This window comes from Coffea arabica, chromosome 2c, assembly GCF_036785885.1.
Source record: "Coffea arabica cultivar ET-39 chromosome 2c, Coffea Arabica ET-39 HiFi, whole genome shotgun sequence".
Taxonomy (NCBI): domain Eukaryota; kingdom Viridiplantae; phylum Streptophyta; class Magnoliopsida; order Gentianales; family Rubiaceae; genus Coffea; species Coffea arabica.
Window position 1 is genome coordinate 32,774,346 of NC_092312.1, and position 7,714 is coordinate 32,782,059.

At 31.9% G+C, this 7,714-nt stretch overlaps 1 long non-coding RNA gene across 1 annotated transcript; it reads left to right on the plus strand.

Moving 5' to 3' along the window:
- Nucleotides 1–3,716: 3,716 nt before the first annotated feature.
- LOC140035911 (uncharacterized) lies at nucleotides 3,717–6,925 on the plus strand. The gene is made up of 2 exons (XR_011839807.1): nucleotides 3,717–5,747; nucleotides 6,665–6,925. It is a non-coding gene; the product is annotated as an uncharacterized lncRNA (long non-coding RNA).
- The last annotated feature ends 789 nt before the right edge of the window (nucleotides 6,926–7,714 follow it).

Below are 7,714 nucleotides of genomic sequence, written 5' to 3' on the forward strand. Positions count from 1 at the left end.
TTTAGCAAAAGTTTAATAAAATATGTAAACATAAATGCATGAATTAGCAAATTCAAAATAAAAACGTAATTCAAACCAAATAATAGTAGTTCAAAATCTTAAATATGCAGGTGCGTATAAATTTGGGTATGGCTCTGATACCACTTCTACCCAGGCAATACAATATAAGCATGCAATAATTTGCAATGAGGATATAAGCTTGTAATAAGCAAAAGATTTGGACTTATAATGAAATTAAAGATATGGACTTACAATGAAATTTTGATCTTGAGTTACACACGGAAGGTTTGACAAATTGAATCTTCTTACAATTCCTTGAAGTCAAGGGTGGTTGAGAGTGGTTGAGATGAAGTTGAAAATAAGAGAAAGTGGTTGAGAGATTTTTCTAAGGCTTTACAAGAACTAGTCTGCTAATTTTCGCCGATGCCTTCATTCTGCAATCTTCTTTCAATTTATAGAGGCTCGGGACTTTGTCATTTGAATTTCATTTCTTCTTCATTTGAGTTTCATTTACTTTTTATTTGTAGCCGACCTCTTTTTCAATCCTCTTTTTCAAAAGTCTTGTGGCCGACATCTTTTTCAATCATCTTTTTCAAAAGTCGTTTGGATCTTGTCCGCATGGTCCCCCGAATGGATCAAAAGTTGATTCGGATAATTCTGCTGACTCGTCAATTTTGTCGGTTTCTTCTTTCTTATCTGACTTTTGTAAATAATCCAGATATTCTTTGAGTAGTCTTGGATCTTGCATCATCTTTTTCATCAAAAAGTCATTTGAAGTTGCCTCGGATACCATCTCGGTATCTTTTTCTTTCTTTATTGGAGTAGTGGTTAGAGTTGGTGCCGTAGTGGTTGGAGTTGGTGAAGACTTTGTTGTAGTAGGTACAAAAGTTGTTTGAGTAGATGTTGGTTTGCTCCATTTGAGTTTATCTCCGGTAGTTAGAAATCTGATAACATTTACTTGATCTTCGAATTCTTGGTTGAATCCTGTCCACCATTTAACTTTGAATTCTCTGACTAATGACATTGGAAGGGGTTTTTCAAGTTCTTGATGAATTTTGAAACTCCAGCAAAATATCCACGGAACTTTGAACTTCATATGAAATAAAATTGGTCTTGTATATTCTTCCCCCCTTTCTCTTTTTAGATATGTTTGAAATCCCATAAGCACATTTGGAGGTAGTATTTCTGGTTGTGGTCCAAACCATTTCCACCAGTGATTGAACCAAATTGGAAATTCTCTGCTGCAATTTTCTTTGAATGTGAAGAACCATAAATGATTGAATGGTCTAAAAAGGAATGCACGATACCATGTCATTTTGTAATCTTGGTATGTGAATCCATCTGGAATGAACCTTACTGAAAAGGACTTTTTAGAATAAAGAGAAGTCCATTCGTTTGGAGAACAAACTTTCTTTATTATGCATTTTGAGTGGCTAATTATATTTGGATTTTTTCGGTCTGGGATCGGGAATATTTCTACAGATTGAGTATCTGTAAGAATTAATTCATAATAATCCAAATTTTTTGAAAGATCATCTGGTTGCCAAAAACACTTTTGAGGAAAGATTCTTTGAGTAATCTGATTGAGGGTAGAGTATAAAGGTATCTCTTGGAATTTGGTTAGAGTGATATGTTGAGTAAATGATTTTGTAAAATAGGTATTTTCTGTGGATTTTTCTGGGGATTTTGGTAGTTGTTGAAGTGGTCTAATTTGAGAGGAAGTTGGAGTACAAGCAGCTTGACTATAAGTCAGTGCTGGGAAATCTGATAAAAGTTGGAATCTGTTTTGAGTAACAGGAGTTAGACTCATCTCATAATCTTGAGGAGTCTTTGGCCTGGAATTTCCTGCTTTTGAATCCATAATCCTGCAATATTAATAAACAATATCTTTAAGTTGATCAGATAATTGCTTATGTTGTATTGCCTGGGTAGAAGTGGTATCAGAGCCATACCCAAATTTATACGCACCTGCATATTTAAGATTTTGAACTACTATTATTTGGTTTGAATTACGCTTTTATTTTGAATTTGCTAATTCATGCATTTATGTTTACATATTTCATTAAACTTTTGCTAAAATCGTTGGTAAGACTTGATGCCTTGTAAGACCGTTGGTAAGTTCAGAATAGGATGTTCCAGGCATAGTGCTCGGTTGTTCCCGATTAGGTAAAAATTTTAATTAAATATTAAACATGGCTGCATTTCTTAGACAATTTAAAATAGGATCTAATTCAAAACAAGCTAATATAGTACAAAGTCATGAATATCATATGCCTATAAATAATTCAGATTGGACTATTCCAGAAGAAAAAATAGAACATATTTATAGAATAGGCCCGTTAGATTTCAAAACAGCATTATCAGTTAAAACTCATGAAGAAACAATATCCATTCAAGAAGAATATCAATCAATTCCATTATTAAATCATAGTACAATTCAAAAATATTTAAGTAAAGGATATAGATATATTCATATAGGTTTAATACAAATTGCTGTAAAACCTTTATTTCATCTAGGAGTAGATGCTCCTATATATTTAGCATTAAGAGATACTAGACTCAAAAGATATAAAACTTCTTTACTTTCTATGATTCAAACAAATGTTTGTAATGGACCTATATATTTTAACTGTGCTCCAAATTTTTCAATAGACTTAACAGACCCACATATTCTAAATTCAGTTATATTAGATATTCATTTACAAGGAAATGAATTTGAAAAACATACAAAAAATTTTGCTATAATATACAGGATATATTACAGACCTTTATCTTCACATTTAAATCCAAAATTTATAATGACTCCAACTCTTAAAGAAGAAACAACTTTATTACAAGTAGATGCAGATAAACCTACAACTTACACTCCAAAAAGATTAAAGTGGAATGAAATAACTATACAAAGTGAATTTGAAATTAAAAATCCACAAATAGCAAGAAATATAGAACAAACTACTGCTGAAGATATTATAGAAAAACCTGATGGAAATACTTTAATAAGATTTGCTTCATTAAGAGAAAGACCTAGTTCAAGTTATTCATGGTTACCCGCTAGACATTCTAATTATGAATCTACTGAAATAAATTTTCCGGTAGAAAATACTTCAACTTTTAAATATAAAACTCCTGTTCCAGAAGTTATAAATCAGAATCAATCAGAGTATTCCCCACTCATTCACAAATGAAAGGAGAAATAAATGTTATAGATAGACCATATAAAATAAATCATAAATATTTACAAGAAGATTTTGATGATGAACAAAATACTGAAAAAAGAATTTGATTTTTTCAACTGGAATCACAATATAAAGAAAAATTAATTATAGAATGGAAAAATGAAATAAATAAACAAAAGTTTGATTTTCCTTTCTTTACATGCTTAACATTTTATACATCAAAATTAGGAATAAACAATGTTTATAATACACCACAAATAAATGTTCAAACTAATTTGTATAAAAATGGAAATTAAAAGATGATCAAATATTAACCTCAATACATTGTTTATTCCATATTAGAATGATACAACATCATTCTGTTTTGTTAAGATAAACAATGGAGTATTAATCCTCAAACAATCTATTGAGCTAAAACATGGGTTTGTTAAGATGGTGGCTGTTGTGCTGATGTGGCTGTGTTTTATTGGCTGGAGGGTGGTCGTCATTCACGTGGGAGTCGCGTGCTTCCGCCAGGAGAAGAAGTGGAATTTTGGTTGTTGTCCGAGCTTTGGTCGTCCATCTACGTAGCGGCTGGCAATTGGCCGGAGGTGATATGGCACTTGGTTGTCCTCCCTCTTGTGTACTTGTTTGAGGGCTTTTCTTCTTCTTTCCCCCGATAAGATAAACCAAACGATGTCCTCTCTTCCTTCTTCTTTGTTTCTGTCTTTCAAAACGTAGCAGCATCAATCAATGACAAGATCTCTTGAAGACCGGTTCCCAGACAAAACTCCATTTTGTCCTCTAGACAAAACTCCATTTTTTCCATGAGACCCTGAGGTCTCCCCTCAATTTCTGGCATTTGATTGTACTTGGATGAGATTCCAATCTCAATTGGGGGGTCTAGATTTTTTTCTTCTTCTAAGGAGTGGGTGCTTAGGATTTGATAGACGATGGGCTCGAGACAAAAAATGATTGGCAATTTTCTTCCCCTTCCACTTCCGGTTCTCCCTCTTGTTTTTCTTCATCTTCCTCCATCCTTCAAGTAGTTAGGGCTAATTTTTTCTGTTTTTCTGACATTTTCTATTTTCTTGGCTAAAAGCAGCCAATTTTTTTCCCATCTCCTTCGTGTCCTTTTGTGAAACAATGAGGAAGGGAAAGGTCAATATTTCATCTCCGCTATCTAATGTGAATTTCTAGAATGCAGATATGTTGCTTTTCTTCCCCTTTCTTTCCATGATTAATGTCTCCGTTTCATTTCTATTTTATCATTGATTTTTTTTATTAGAAGAAAAAATTTTAATAATTGATGATTAGCTAGCTTTTAGATATTTATTTACTTAGTGTTTTGTTGTTCCATTTTTTGTTCTTGATTAGCTCCATCCTTCAAGTAGTTAGGGCTAATTTTTTCTGTTTTTCTGACATTTTCTATTTTCTTGGCTAAAAGCAGCCAATTTTTTTCCCATCTCCTTCGTGTCCTTTTGTGAAACAATGAGGAAGGGAAAGGTCAATATTTCATCTCCGCTATCTAATGTGAATTTCTAGAATGCAGATATGTTGCTTTTCTTCCCCTTTCTTTCCATGATTAATGTCTCCGTTTCATTTCTATTTTATCATTGATTTTTTTTAATTAGAAGAAAAAATTTTAATAATTGATGATTAGCTAGCTTTTAGATATTTATTTACTTAGTGTTTTGTTGTTCCATTCCATTTTTTGATTAGCTAGATTTTTTGTTCTATTTTCTTGGCTAAAAGCAGCCAATTTTTTTCCCATCTCCTTCGTGTCCTTTTGTGAAACAATGAGGAAGGGAAAGGTCAATATTTCATCTCCGCTATCTAATGTGAATTTCTAGAATGCAGATATGTTGCTTTTCTTCCCCTTTCTTTCCATGATTAATGTCTCCGTTTCATTTCTATTTTATCATTGATTTTTTTTAATTAGAAGAAAAAATTTTAATAATTGATGATTAGCTAGCTTTTAGATATTTATTTACTTAGTGTTTTGTTGTTCCATTCCATTTTTTGATTAGCTAGATTTTTTGTTCTATTTTCTTGGCTAAAAGCAGCCAATTTTTTTCCCATCTCCTTCGTGTCCTTTTGTGAAACAATGAGGAAGGGAAAGGTCAATATTTCATCTCCGCTATCTAATGTGAATTTCTAGAATGCAGATATGTTGTTTTTCTTCCCCTTTCTTTCCATGATTAATGTCTTCGTTTCATTTCTATTTTATCATTGATTTTTTTTAATTAGAAGAAAAAATTTTAATAATTGATGATTAGCTAGCTTTTAGATATTTATTTACTTAGTGTTTTGTTGTTCCATTTTTTGTTCTTGTCTTCCTTGGATTGTTCTGGAGCTAGGAGGAAAAATGGCCACCCGTGAAAAACAACTGATAAGGAAAAACATAAGTTTTGTTGTATCATTCTAATTTAATTTTTTCCCCTCCACTCCCGATTAGGATTTGATGGACGATGTTTTTTTCCCCTTTTTTTTGTTCTTTTGGTATTACTTTTCTGAGTATATTATTAGTTGTTGTTACAGGAAGAAATATGAAGACTTGAACTTGACGTCTCTAAGAAGTAGTTAAAGCTGGTAATATTTATTTCTGTTCTACTATTTATACTATAAACCATAGTCTTTTTCCATAAACAGTTTCTCTCACCTAATTTAGTCTATTTTTGTTTATTGAGGTTTTTGTCAGAGAAAGGATAAAGGTAAAAGTGATTGGAAGAATGAGCAGATTTCTTCCAGTGTTTTGTGTTTTGGGTTTTATTGTGTTTGTCAAAGTAAATTAGATATGAGTATCTTTTTCTTCTCTATCTTCTTCTTTTTCCTTGGTTGGTGAACATTATGAATCTATTATTTAAAGTACCTGGTATTCTTGGTAATGTCAAGATTTGGGAAGTTGTATGATGAAATCTTTATTTCATAGTTGATTTTTCTACTTCTGTGGTCTAAACGTGCAAAGTGAAATCATTATTAAAGATGTTTTCATCGGTTCATGATTCATAAGATATGTAGTTATTTAAATTAGGTAAATGAAGTTTCAAAAGCAAAATCCATGTAATCTACTATGAAGATACCATCTTTCCTCTTTTAAATTATTAAAGAAACTTGGCTTGATCTTTGCCTGGAAAAAATATGTTCAGAAAACAGTATCCCTATGCTTCACAGTATTGACCTTTGATGTTGGACCCAATTTTGCATTTTTAGAAAAAAAGAAAAATTGAAAAATAATGCATAGAAACTTCTCTAGAATTTGCTTCCATAAATATACAGTATTTTGTTCCCTTTGGGGAAATTTCATCAGTGACATTATTTTTATTGTTTGATTTTTGTTGGTAAGACTTGCTTTTATACTCTCTCAGTAGATTTCTTCTCTTGTTTCTATTATCACCATTTTTTCTTTATGAATTCTTCTTACTTCTAAGCAACTTTAAAGGTTCTTTTCTTTGTATGAATATGTTATTATTGGGGTACATCTAATCCTGATCCTATTTTTGTAGCAGGAAATGACCATACTTCGGGTTTTGTTACCGATGGACCTGCTCAATTGCATGGTGCTGCCTAGACAAGTGTTTCACCCTGCTCTTCGGCATCATTAATATTTTTGCTAGCCCTAGGCGTGCCTTCAAATGCTGAATGGAATGGGTATCAGGTTGTTTGTTTCTGACATCATTCTCAATTTTACACTGCATTTGTCTACATGATGGCATTTATTGTAAGATTCATGTGTTGAATGTCCATCTGATGTTCAAATTGTGGCAGTATCTTACAGATGGTTTTATCTTTGCTTGATGAACACCATTGATGAATTTCATCTGATACACTAGATGTCACTGATGCATTTGAAAATCTGTCACTGTTTCCAATTTGTGCTTGTCAATGTGTAAGGTTTAACATATGGGGTAATAGTGTAGTGAACAAGTGAATTTTTAGTTATAATTTAGATGAAGAAACTAATTCTTACCTTTTTGTGCCATAGCAGACTATCTTTTTACTCACCTTTATTGTGATGAAAATCTTCAGAGGCTGTGTTTTTTTTTTTCCATGACTTTGAAGTTAATTGAAGTTAACAATGATTGTTGTTCTTTGTATCTCTTTTGAAAATTGACAATAGGCTCTCATTCCCATACTGCATACAAAGTCGTCTTTAACTGCTTTGTTGTTCCTTTTTTTATGGTATATATGTAGAAGTGAGAAATAGTGCTTTTAAAGTGGATTTACTCCTGATGTATCATGATCTCTTTTAAAAAATGTTCTCATGGCATGAAAAGAGAAATCCATCCTTAAATAAAAGGGGTTGGCAGAAACATTTCAAACAATTAGAGATCAATGTGGAGAGAGGTAAGAGAAAATTATTGAGCTCAATTTGCAGAGAGGAAATAGATCTCGATTTTTGTTTGAAACACTATGAAACCTCAAATTATGTACATGCAACCAACCATAAATAAATAAATACATATAATAGAGAGAGAAAACAGTCAATAGATTCATGACTTTAATTATGCATGTGAAATTAGTTGGTAAAGTGAAGGAGTTAATTATTGCATGAAGTA